This window comes from Mustela erminea, chromosome 5 (genome assembly GCF_009829155.1).
Source record: "Mustela erminea isolate mMusErm1 chromosome 5, mMusErm1.Pri, whole genome shotgun sequence".
NCBI lineage: Eukaryota > Metazoa > Chordata > Mammalia > Carnivora > Mustelidae > Mustela > Mustela erminea.
The window spans coordinates 64,415,757-64,429,435 of record NC_045618.1 but is presented as its reverse complement, the minus strand read 5'-3'; the positions used below and the strand labels follow the sequence as shown (position 1 = coordinate 64,429,435).

The 13,679-nt window shown below is 49.2% G+C and overlaps 1 protein-coding gene across 4 annotated transcripts in view; it reads left to right on the top strand.

Moving 5' to 3' along the window:
• FRMD5 (FERM domain containing 5) overlaps positions 1–13,679 on the top strand; it is a 310,741-nt gene that overhangs the window by 252,215 nt on the left and 44,847 nt on the right. The gene's annotated exons all lie outside the window — the stretch shown is intronic.

The window sequence follows — 13,679 nt, the reverse complement described above, 5'->3', positions numbered from 1 at the left end:
TTTAAAAAGAAAATAAATAAAGATAGCCTTTCAGCCTGTTCCCCAGTCTCCTTGCTGAACTGAAATTGTGGAAATTGTCCTCCATTTTCTCATTTACACCCTTCTTCAAATTGATCACTTGACCATCATTTATTCTGCCATCTAAAAATGTATTTAACCATTACATTTTATCCTCCTTGCCATTCTCTTAGCTTGGGTGTGCATCAGAGCTCATCAGGAGCGCTTCAGTGATTTTCCAAGTAGTCTTCCTGCTTCTGGTCCTACCATCTTCCAGTCCTCCTCCACCAACATGAAATCTATTCAAGTCTTACTCCCATTCAGAATTTTCCACCACTTGCCATCACCTATGGAATAAAGTCCCTAGCCTGGCATTTACGGCCATTCACCCTCTGGTGCTTGTCTGCCTCTCTGTATTGATCTCCTGCAACAGACTTCCTTGTACCAGTGCACTTGGCTGAAATCTCTGCCCTGCTCTGCACGTGCAGTTCCCTCTGTGATGTCCCACTCCTAGGCTGCAAGTTCTCTGCACCGTTCAAAACTCACTTGGTAGGAACACCAGGATGGCTCAGTTGGTTAAGCAGCTGCCTTCAGCTCAGGTCATGATCCCAGCATCCTGGGATCGAGTCCCACATTGGGCTTCTTGCTCAACAGGGAGCCTTCTTCTCCCTCTGCCTCTGCTTGCCTGTGCTCGCTTGCCCTCTCTCTCTCTCTCTGACAAATAAATAAATAAATCTTTAAAAAAACAAAACAAAACACCTCACTTTGTAAATCACTTCCTTTCTGGTTGTCTCATTCCACCAGATCTTCCCTGGGCCTTGTACATACACCTCTGTGATGGCGTAGATCACTCCATTGGACTTGAGAGAGATTCTCCCTTACCCCAAAATAAGGTTCACCTTTGGTTAATGGAAAAGTGAGGGAATTATCCCATCACTCTTTGCCCCTAGAGCCTCCCTTGTCAAGGAGAATAAGCTTAAGTAATAGGACCTCAAAAGAATTCTTACTTGGAGTATAGAAAGGACTTGAATCTGCTAAGGTGGCCACTGCGGGGCCCATTCCATTGACTGTCACTCACGCAGTCTGATGTCACACACTTTTCCGAGTAAGCATCTTTGGCTGATTGAAAAAATACAGAAGGCATTCTACCTGAAGAGAAAGACCCACAAGGCCAAATAAACTTGCCAGGGATGCATTGTTTTGCTGAAGCAGCTTTTCTCTTCATGAGCTGATGATTTTCTCTGGCCTCTGCATGTCATGTTGAAGATTAAGGATATCTGGAATGTACAAAGGAAGAATAAGGTCGATACCAGCCTTTGGGGATGGAGAAAGAGGACATAAGATCTCTCCTGTTACACCCAACCAAATCCCCAGTCTGTGGGATTTGGGATTGGTTACCAGCCAATCCCTAATCTCTAGGATATAGAAATTTGGAAATGTTCTGACCCCAGCCCCCGCCCCCCAAAAAAAAATCTAAGGAAAAAAATAAAAAGAAATATGGCTTAAATGCACCTTATTTCTCCTTTATCATCTTCAAATGTCGGTGACTGTTACCGGTTTCCTGTTGGTTTTGAGGATTTCTCCCTTTGTGTGCCCTCCTGGAGAAGGCCGGCATCTGTGCTTTTTCCAACGGGAGTGGTTTTCTGATTGTAGTGGGCCAGTAGTGCCCGGTTCTAAGAGATCCAAAGAATTCAGAGGAGAATTCAAGCAGTCGTGTTAACTACACATTTAGCTATATAGTCAGAGGACTATAAAGCCAACCCAAACCTACAGAGAAGGATAGAAATTACAGGTTGCTTCCACAGGGACCATATGAGAAAATCTAAGATGGGAGTTTAGCATAATAGAAAGAGTGTGAACTCTGGGGCAAGGCAGGCCTGGGTCTGAGTCCCACAAACTAGTCGTGTGGTCTTAGACACGTCCTGTAACTCCACCAAGACCTAGTTTCCTCTTTTGTAAAATGGGGTTAATAGAAACGTTCCTCATGGAATTGTTCTTAGCTTTAGAGATAATGTTGGTGGAACGCTTTGCACAGGGTAGGCTCTTGGGAAATGGCAGTTAGGATTTTGGCTTTGTGTTAGGAATGATGTGATGGACTCTGACATCCCACCGGTCCCCCTGGGAGTGCTGTTGGCAGTGGTCCACACCCAGCGACTGCTCGAGGCAGGGGTCTAAAAGGCCTGGCTATTTTGGCTCAACTTACAACAACTTTGGAGGGCCATTCTAACTCCAGAACTCCCCACGGATCAGCCAGGTTGACACCAGGCCTGCGTCATAGCTCGGCTTCTCCCTCTGCCTACTCCAGCCTCCCTCCACTCTTTTCCATGGGTGTTGATCCCAAGAGCACTTCTGGAACATGTCGTGTGTGCTAAACTTTCTTCGAGTCTCTACTTCCTGAGGAACCTGACCTGTGGCAAGGGCTAAGGCAAGTACCCTCAGATCTCGTGTTATGAACCATCCACTGGGCTCAGGAGCTGAAGCCTGAAGCTGATCCTGTGGCACCTTAGCCAGGTGTCAGGAAAAATTTTAGAAAGACAGGCAAAGCATCAGAAAAACTGTAGGGGAAGGAGGAAATCCCGAGACATATGGACTTTACTGTAGGAAGGCATTTGATAATTTCCAGAAGTTAGAAACACCCTGAAACTATTCCATCTGAACCCAGCAGCCTGTAAATGTTTTCTAGCATCAAACTCGCTAAAAAGAACTTGGCTATGACATTCACATCAATATAATTAAGCAGATGTAACGATTAGCCTTTTCCCAGTATTGAACTTTAAATTCCCTTTCCGATGGCAAGGACCCAGCTCGAGACTTCCTGGAAGGAGACCCATGTTTTCCTTTCTAATGACTGTGGCTTAAACACTGGTTTTGGAACTGGGCTCTATTGTAGGCTCCTTTCCGGTGCCCAGTGGAATTTAGGCTGGGAGTTCCCTCTTCCACTCAAGTACAGCCTATGGGAGTTAGAATCAGAAAACTAGATAAAAGGTAATAGCTGGGAGATCAGTCCTGCAATGCGTTTCCAGGGGATTAAATGAGACGCTGCTCTGGACAGGGACTCCAGCTCCAGGAACAGTCTCAGCCCAATATGGTCCTCCTCTGCTCTTCCCTACCCTGATCTCAGTGGCTATTAGGGGTTGACCCAGGAGGGGGAAGCTATTAGCCTGGTCCTATCATGGAGTAGTGGGCCAATAAATACTTCCTGAGGACCACGTACAAGGTACGGAGCTGAGACGGCGAACACTGCGTGCCACGCTCCGTCTCTCCTGGTAATGGGGAGGAATGCGGACCCGAAGGTGAGAAGGGCAGCAGTAGGGCAGGACAGTCATTCAAAGTGTGAGTGCCATGAGATGAGAGCAGAGATGACTTTTTTCCAAGTCACTATTTTGTGTCTCTAAGTCCCCCATCTCTGCAACCCTGAGAGTGCTCAAGCAATGCTCGGCCCAAGGGAAGCCCTCAGTAGATCTATGCTGAACTGAGTGTTTGTCCCAGTGGCTTGTCATCCACTGTGTGGTCTGCAAATTACTCAAGATTCAGTTTGCAGCAGATTTTGCAGTGCAAGATTTTCTTCAGCAGCAACATCTCGACCAGTGTTGCCGTGCAGACCTCAGGGACCCTTGGTCTCGGTGTTGGTGGCCTTGCTGTTGGGAGGCACAGAGATGACAGGGGGCTGTCAGAGGCCTCGGGGGTATGCTGGGCCCCGGGCTCCTGCCTCCCCTGCTCTCTCTCTTGCTCTTCAGGCTGAAAAACTGCAGAGGGGAAGCAACATACTTCCAGAAGTCTTGCTTCCTCTGTTTTTTTTCTCCTTCACACCACAAGCCCTGGACCGTGTTTTCACCTGACGCCCTGGGGATCTGGTCCTCTCTCAGTGCATGTTAGCAGATACATTTCCAAGCCCGAGAATTATTTATAGACCAAGAGGCACCTGTTGCTGTTCAGCCCCTGAATTATGACATCTGGGAGAACTCTCAGGAAACTAACGAGTTCATGGACCCAGAGGCACTTGCCTCAGCACACCCTTCTCTTCTACCTTAGCCTAGGTTCAGAGGCTCTGCCTCTGGGTAAATTTAGGACAGTGAAGGATGAGGTTGGAAGGGACACTTGGTCAGCTCCTTCCCATCTCTGTCATTCCCTATCCTTTCCTTATTGGACAGTTGAGTTACTCTTATATACAGGGTTGTGCAAATAAAAGAGCCAGACTGTCTCCTGGAACCCCTTGCAAATAGAAATTCAGAAATCCCACTACCACTCTGGTTATAGCCAAGGAAACAGGGGCTTGGAGGGGAGTGGGAGGTAGTCTCAGGACCCACCCTGAGAAGATTCTGCACTGGTCTTCACTGGATGAGGCCAGAGATGTGCACTGGATGATCTGATAGGATTTTTCCTTCGCTCACAGCAGAATAGAAAATGCCCAGACTCAGGGGCACCCGGGTGGCTCAGTGGGTTAAAGCCTCTGCCTTCCGCTCAGGTCATGATCCCAGGGTCCTGGGATGGAGGCCTGCATTGGGCTCTTTGCTCCGCAGGGAGCCTGCTTCCTCCCCTCTCCCTCTGCCTGCCTCTCTGCCTACTTGTGATCTTTGTCTGTCAAATAAATAAATAAAATCTTAAAAAAAAAAAAATGCCCAGACTCAGAGCAAGATAATAGTTTCACACAATGGCCTTCACTGTCTCAGACCTGCTAGAGGCGGTTTCTGGAATTGAATGAATTCTGTTTAGTTACTTTTTCCATTTACTTTGAGCAACAGCCTCGAGTTTTTTAAATTAATTAAACTAGCGATAAACGCATTAAACCTCTACCTTCTACAGCTACATGTTTAGCTTTTTCTCTGTTGAAATTTTTTATCCTCATTGAAGAGAACATGGGCTTGGAGTGTGATTACTCTGGTCAACGAATAACAGAATCAGAGACTTGGGGCACATAAGGGGATGTGGGATCATTTAGACAGAGGGAAACCAAGACTCAGAGAGGAAGATGACTTGCCCAAGAAGGTGCCTTTCCTTTCTCCCATCACTCCGCATCCCCATCTCCCTGATCTATGCTCAACACAGAAGACTTGCCTCTTGGCATGGAATGTCCTCTCCGGGGCACACATTCTATACCCACCCATTTCCCCACCCCCGATGGGAGACCAGCTGGATCCTGTCCTGGAAAAGAGAGAGGAGAGGGGAGGCAAGTCAGGCACTGAGATGGAAGTCTGACTGAGAAGCCAGAGAGAAGGGAGCAGCAGGCAGAGGTCTGGGGCAGCTCCCAACCCACCTCCTAGATAAGAGACCCTAGAGGCCAGGAGGGAAAAGGTTCTGAAACAGACTCCCTACCAATGACAGCAAAACTGGGGCAGGAAGGAACTTGTTCTCTGAATCTGGTTTGAGGGTAACTGCTGGCGTTACTTTGTGATGATCTAGTTCATGGCAAAAGTGCAGAGAGTTTTGAGCTACTTAGCCATCGAAAGTAAATGGTAATTGGGGGCTTGAACTTTCCAGCCGGAATTGGGCAGCTGCCCACTGTCATAAAAGGCAGAATTTGAAAACCTGGCAGGAAGGAGCAGAGCTCTCTGGGGTACTTCCTTTGCAAGCCTAATGCTCTGAAGTCGGTACTGTTGGTGTGTGACACGGTGAGGGCAGATCGCAAGTGAGAACTTGGCTGTCCGAGCTGGGCTGCGGTGGAATTCAAATGTCTGCGTTTCCTCCCTCATCCTTGCGGCTTTGCTCCCAGAGTAGCTCAGGACCAGCGGGTGCTGGACAGGGATGGATCAGGTCTACTGGTCCACAACCAGCAGCAGCATCCCCTGGGAACATTGCTAGAGACGCACATTATAGGGTCTGGCCCAGACCCACCAAACCAGTGGCTCTAGGACAGTGGCCCCGGATTCTGTTTTAACAGTGCTCTGGGTGATGCAGGCTTAAGTTTGAGAACCTGGTCCAGGGCACGGTGTGGTTCTGAATGCACTGGTTGTCAAGGAAACTCTGCTTTGAAGTGAGCTGGTCATCTGCCTCCTAGTTTGCCCCCCGCCCGCAACCCCTCTACCCAGAGGCAGCCGCTGCTGGGAGATCTGGGGTTTATCGTGTTGCTCTCCCAGGCCTCAGCATGTGTACAGTAACTGTCTCTCTGCTGTCTGTTTGGCCCCTGTCTCCGTCCTCTCCCATGACTCTCAGTTGTGTTGTGCCAGCGAGATTGTTTCCACTTCGTGCTAGGAAGGGAGGCACTCAGAGAGGTGGGCCCCCCCTGCAGGACCACAGACCACAGACAGGCCCTGGCACGTGGCCTCAGAGCTCTCATTGCTTCAATGAGGGGTTTTCCAAGGGGGACCCTGGCCATCCTTCTCAAGAGAGGCAATGAGCATACCCTGTCTGTCCCAGCTGCAAGTACCAGTAGCTTTGAGTGGCAGATTGAGCTCTGGCGAACACAGGGCTCCAATCAGAGAGCTGTGGGCTCTGCTTGTCCATCCTTCCCCTTTTATGTGCCAGGCAGTTCCCTGAGGATTCCGCCAGGAAGAGTCTGAGACAAGAGTTAGCTCCCCTGGCTTTAACACCGGAGAGAACCAGTTATGTTTTTTGAGACAGATAGAGGCTCTGGGTTAATTTAATGAAATGCCTTTTGCCAAATGTTTTTCTCTTTTTATTCTAATTAATGCCAAGGCATTAAAGGGGACAGTGGCTGTTGGAATTGTGTTGTATCTCATCCCCTACCGCTCTCAGCAACTCCTTTCCAAGCATTAGGAATGTGTCAAGAGCCGGTCATAAGCTCTGCCTTTGTCTCCATGGCACTGAGTAGAAGCTGTCAGGCCCCTGGGGGATTTGAGTTGATGGCATATATTTGATATTTTCTACTCTTCTTCCAACCTAGTCTTAGGGAAATAGCTTTGGAGTATGGAGAAGACACAAATCCGTGCTTTGAGAGCCTTGTGGGGCAGACTTCCAAAATGGTGGCCATCCCCATCAGTCAGGGTACATTCCATGGCCAGAAACCACCGGAGTGTTCTTCTCTTCTGTATTCTGTTCCGTGAGTGCAGTGGATCATTGCTAAGACCTCATCACGTTCAAGTTCATTCAGCCTAAGGAAAGAACACATCACAGGAAGCAGAGGAATTTGGTAGAAAAAATACACAGGGTTTTTATGTATATCTTGTCTCTTATTTTAAGCCTCACAATAATCCTTGTTTCATAGATAAAGAAATGGAAGTTTGGAGAGATCAGGGGACAGGCCTGAGGTCACAAGCTGAGAAGCAACAGAGCAGGGCCCTGACTCCAAGCCTGGGGCTCGTCCCCAAGTGCCTCCATGTTCCCAGAGCCTTTCCCCTCTCTGCTCCCTTTGCCTCCATCTTGGCTTCTAGGGAACATGAGTGACCCGAGAGAATAGTTGAAAAGGAAACTGCACTAGGACTCAAAAATCTTGGCCTCTTTCATTTACAGGCTGTGTCCATCTCAGAATCCATCGTGTTTGTTGGTACAGGCAAATAAACAGTTTTCTGCTGAGAGGGAGGGAAATTGAAGGAATAGCTACAGGGTTAGGAGAACCAGTTAGACTGCTGAGCTGGCCATATTGCTGACCCTGGCCACCAACCCCTCCCTACAGCCCCAGAAATGCCCAGATTTGTCAAATAGCATGTGCATTTGCCCTTTGCAAAAGAGAAGGAGCAGGGAGGCAATAAAATAAGTTGTTAGTCTATCTTTAGGGTTGGGGGCAAGGAGAGGTCTGTCTGCCCGAAAATGCTGGGCTTCCTTTACAATTGATCTGAAGCAACATTTTATGAGAGGCACGAAGTGTGTGTGTCAGAGAGAATATGAGCTTCACAGAGTACAAAAATACAAAGTACTGAGTTTTCCCTAAACAAGCCTGGCTGAGTTTTCAGTAATTCTGCAGCTGTGATATGACTAGTCCACTGAGATACTCGATGCTGGCTGGAAAAATACAACAGAAATGCACTCTGTCGAGAGCAAGAAACAGGGAGACTTTTAAGAGTCCCATGACTTATGAGACCGGCCTCGGTCTGGGAAAGATAGACAAATTTGCTTTTTTTCAGGCCCAGCTCTGAGTTTTTTCCTTCCCAAGAACTTCACTGGGCCCACGGAACCCTCAGAGGCATGAAGGCGCCTTGCCCCTGCGGCATCACCACTGGTACCTCATGGGAAGTCCGGCCTTCCCATGAGCCCCACTCTTCTGGACTGGACAGCAGCAGCTTTGAAGGCTCTGCTCAGAGGGTCTTAATTGATCTTGTTGAGTCTGGCTTGGCCGTCTGCGCTGATTGAGCACTCATCCTCCTTCCCATGACATTCGCTTGCACACAGTGACCTCCGTGCTCCAGACTGAATGTGTGTGTCCCCCCCCCCCCCCCCCCCCCCCCGCCCCACAAGCCATACCATGTGGCACTGAGCTCAGCTGTTTTCTGACCCCAGCAAGGACTGCCAGTAGGACTCCCTGAGGCACCATGCTTGGGATCTGAACCTACAGATATCTCTTTGTATCATAAAAATCACCCCCACTCCCTCAGTTTGCATGCCAAATGGGGGGAGGTGGTGTTGGGGCAGGAAGTTGCTATCTTTAGTAAGACCAGTGGCTGCAGGAGTCTGCAGGTGAGCTCTGTTCTTTCCTTCTGAAGTCTGACTTCTCTCCACTTGGGGTCTGGCCACTCCCCCGGGGCCCCATCGACACCTGGTTCCCCTGGCCGCATGGCTCCTGACCCTATGGCCTGGATCTCTAGTACCTGCCTGGACCATGTCCTTCCCGGCCTCCCTGCCGAGTCCAGGCTTCTGTCTCCTCTAGATTAAGGAGCCGAGAGCATGCCTGGTCAGGCTCACCTATGACTCTGCTGTATCTGGGGGCCCCTGCTGCAAAGACGGTATGGCTGCTTTGCTCTCAGGAATGAGCTACTCCATCTTCTCCCAGAGGGAGCTTGGCGGCTCTTCTAGCTGCAGCCTCAGCAGTTCCTGGACAGATTTTGTGGGTTTACGACTAAGCAAGAAAAGTGGACTCCTGAGCCAGGAGCTCAGCAAGAGTTCCGTCCCTTCAAAGAAAAATGTAAATGAGTGTGGAAGGTGCTGAGGTTAAGAAATCTGCCCCCCCACCCCCACCGCTATTGGCACACGGGCCCCTTCTCCTTCTGCCTGAGAAAGCTGGGCTGGATGTAGCGTGTGAACACAGGGGCAGGACCGCTCCCTGGACATTGATTCACACTTCCTGGCTCAGCTTATTCATGCCATGGCCCCGAGAAGAGGAGCTACATGGCCGTTTCTCTGGGATGTTCAAGTGCATTCCCCCTCCTCTGCTCCTGAACCTGGCAGCCATGGGCGAACACATGCGTTCAGAGGACACTGATAAAGAAGGCAGGCTTTCTCTGGCCTGTAAGAAATTTAAATATAAAGCTGAGCCAGAACAGAGGCTGGGATGACATCCCACCCCTGCTGCCACATCCTTCCCTGCCAGGTCCCTGAGGAGATTTGTCTAGCCCTTGCCCTCTCCTCTAGGCACCCCCTCCTTGCCGTGGCATCCTGACACCCCCCCGGGCTCTTGTGCTCTTGGACTGCAGGTGCCCACTGCCTACTACCCTTCCTCTCACGTCCGCCTTCTCTAAGGGCCCATGAAACTGTGGCCGTTTCCTCTTTAACAGCACGTAGCCCAAGGACCAGGAAGTTGTGATCACTCTTGGCCTCTTCAAGACTCACGTAGTTTTCACTTAAAATCTGCCTACCTCAAGGTAAGCTAATTAAATGAGGCGAGACCTAATGAGTGGGGACCTTTCTACACATTAGCTGCTCTGATCAGGATGGGCGGTGCCAGAGTCCCTGGGACTGACCCCACGATGGGCTAAAATAAAGCTGCTCTCCTGGCCAGTGTTACTGATTATGAGGCAGAAAATGCAATTAACCTTGAATAGTTTAGGTCACTAAACTATTGTTTATTGTTTATGCCTGCTTACTGCTTGCTGCCTCAGTCTCCTCCCTAAACAATAGAGAACCAGAGCCTGGAGCTCCAGGGAGGAGTGAGAATATGAATTCTCCCAACCTCAGAGTTGCAGAGTGAGTCTAAGGAGTCCGTCCATCGCCCTGCACACCATACAGAGAGAGTAAATGCGTTGCATGTAGATGCACTATTATTTTCAAATACTACTAGGTAATATTTTCCAATAGGTCCTATTGTGGTTCACAAAATATAAGTTTATTTTTTAAGTGGATGCTTAGTAAGTTATTTCGACCCAGGGATATCTTTGGCAAGAAGATAACCTCAGAGGGTTCACTGGATTCCGGTGCTCTGCCACAGCTCACTCGTCCTGAAGATAAGCATCCTCAGGCTTGGAACCCTGACCTGGTGACGAAACAGTAGTCACCTGTCAACCCAAGTGCCCGTCTCTCCAGAGGAATCAGTGGCACAACACTTAGCACACAACACAGGGTTTAGCGTGTGGCATCAGAGCAACTGTAGGCAATGGGAAAAGAAGACAGTACTCCCTGGACTTTGCATCCCACTGAAAGACAAGATTCGGCTGCCACAGAATATTCCAGAAAGCCCTAGACGTAGTGCAGGGAGACCATGGATAGAGAATCCTTGGACACTGCCGGCTGGCTTCTGAAAGTACGAGGACAGGAAGTTTAAAATTCCTGAACTTGTCCCTGCCAATGGCTTCTTGTAGGGAGGCTGCTGTGATGGTTCGGCTGACTGATACACCCCCTCCCCGGCCCACCCCGGGCCCGAAGGCTGCCTCAGGCCTCTCCACCAGCCCCTGGCAAGAGTGGGTTGCAACCCTCTGTGAAGGGTGCCGCGGCAGTGCCCTGAGTTGATTCTGCCTTTGTGTTTCTGCTTGGAATTTAAACTTGATGGACTTCTGCCATAAGGAGGGACTCTCTTTCTGCCTCTCTCCCCATTCCCCTCCCGTCCCACCCAGCCAGAGAAACAGCAGATAAAGATGCTTCTCTTCATTAGTCTCTTAAGAGCCTTGGAGCTCAAAACCATGCCTCTACCACCGGTAGATGGACCTGAGGGAACTATGACTTCATGGTGGGGAGCATCAGTTTCACCAGATGCTGAAAAGTAGCAAGAAAAAGATCCTTTTCTATTGATATAAGGGGAGTATAATGGAATTTTTTTTTTTTCTCATAACAATCTGATGAGAAAAGCCATGTTTGCTTTTTCTTCCTGTGAAGTGGGAGAACTCTGAGTTTGGATCTATCGAATATAAAGTTCTCGCCAGCTCAGGTCCCTATGAGTGTATCCGAGCTGCCAGCTCCTGGAAATGAGAAGTATTTTTATGGAATATATTCATTTTTTATTCATAAAAAATATTTTTATGGAAGACATGATTCTCATTAAAAGTTCTTGTGATTTCTCTCCCACAAGCACATATTCCCCATGGCTACCCCAGGCTCCTGCTAATACAGTTGTTGTAGGGACGGAAGTGAACCACGTCAGCCATGAAAACTCACCCTACTGATCACCATGAAGTAGCCCCCTCGATACAAGGCAACATTTTTAGAGAAAAATATTCACAATATGCAACTGGTTCTTAATATTCCAGTCCAGTAGCTGGGGGGGGGGGAGATAATAATACAGGACATGCTGCATGGGATAGAGTTAAACATATTTCCTCTGCTCCCGGAAGAACCTTATAGAAGAGTTTAAGCTCTTCCCACACTCTGGGGTATCAGTGAGGAAATAGTTGGCAGTCCCTGCCCAAAGAGACAGTTGTTGATGGAGTCTTTTGCAAAACCTGCCCAGAAGTCCCTGCATGGTTTGTAACAAGTCTGCCCCCGAGAGTAGCTCTTTCTGATGGGAGATCAAAGGGTGTAAGGATGGGGCAGCTGCCTTGGGGTCGTGCTGAGAGGGAGCGTGGGGCCAGCAAGAGAGGAAGGCAGGTGCCCTCATGGCACTGCTTCCCTTACTTGAGCTGCCTACTCACTCATCCTTCCAATCCTGCAAGGATAAGCTTCTTAAGATATTTGCTGAGAGATCAGCTGTCCTGCCCTAGTTCTCCTTGGAAAGTATGGGCTGAGCAGGCCGACAGGGAAGTGGTGAGGTGTAAAACCTTTTGTGGAGGTCAGAAAGCTCTGCCCATTCTTGGAGCAGCACCAGGCCCCTAGGGCTTTATGAGGGTGAGATAAGTTGGATTTTAGAAGTCAGCCTTGCTTTTGGATGCAAATGAGACACAGTCCCCCCAGAGGTGATCATCTCCACTGAGCTGCAGAGACCACAGGGGACAGGCCCAGAGACTGCCGTCTTACAGAGCTCCAGATAACTCGGACGGCTTTCCACAAGCCACACTCCTCCCAGCTCATCCCAAATACCGATGCTGGTCTCTGAAGGAGACGATAAAGGTTTAGAAATGGCCTCATTTCCTCATTTATGAAAACTTTTAGCCAACCCTCCACCTTCTATCCCTTCAGTCGTTTGCTTATTCAGTGACTAATTGTTGAGGACCCAGCTGCGGTAGGCCAGGACCCGTGCTAAGTGCTGCGGGAGGGCTCCTGCCTTCATGAAAATTACAGTCTAGAAAGGGAGCCGGCAGGAAAAAAAACCCAAGTAAACAAATCAACAAGATAACTACAGACCGTTTTAAGTCCCAGGAAGGGAATAAACAGGATAAACGGATCATAATTGGGAGGGGCCCTTCTGTAGGGGAAAGACCTCTGCAGAGAGGACATTTGAGCTGAGACCTCGAGAGAAGGCGTGCCCCCCCACCAAGAGCTGGAGGAGGGGCGGTTCAGGCAGAAAGTGTACACAGACCCCAGGAGCCGAAAGCTTTGAGGCATGAGGGAGAGATGCCATGGCGAGGGAGCCGAGGGAGCCGTGAGGATAACGATTCGGGAGGAGTTCGTGGGAGGCATGAGCCAGGGTGTGTAGAGCCTTGGAGGCCATGGTTGGAATTTAGGTTTTTATTCTGAAAGCAATGGGAAGCCATTGACAGTCTTAAGCAAGAGCGGTGACCTAATTAAAGATCACTGTGTGCTCATGGCCACATTGTTTGTAATAGCAGATTAGAAAGGCGTTCCCTGAATACGGAGCTGGGTAAGTAGTGTGGGTTCATCCTATTGTCTGCAGCTTTTAAAAACCATGTGGCCTGTCTGTATGTACTGCCAGGGAAGGATTCGCAAGGGATGCTAAGGAGGAAAAAAAAACAAGAAATAGAATACAGCATAAACTATGTTGCCACTGTATTTTAAAAAGTGATGTATCTGTAAATAGGCTTGCTCGTGTATACAGTCCCACATTAGGGATCCACAAGGAGCTGGTCATGGGTTGCTTCTGGGAAGGGGAACTGAGGCACAGGGTGACCAGGGTGGAAGGGAGACTACTCTTTGTAGTGTATCCTTTCGTACGTTTGAATACATCCGTATGCCTGTGTTACATATTCAGCAATAAAATGCCCCATGTCTAAATTGTGGTCACGTTGTTTGCTGTGGGGAGAGAGGGTGTTGAGAGATGGTGGTGTCTTGACCTTGGGGTTGGTAATGGGGACGGAGACAAGTGGGTGGATTCAGGATCTACGTTAGAGGCAGGGCCTGCTGGCCTCGGTGTGTCCCACACTGACTTGCCCCGCTCCTGTGAGTTCGGGAAAGCTTCATGCATTTGAGATTGGAACTGGGCTACCTGACTCTCCTCTGACTTCTGTGACATCTTTGTGGAATGAAGCATTCTTGGGCTCCTTCTAGGTGCAAAAAGCCTCGGAACTCGAGACTGTCTAGTGCATTACAGTATG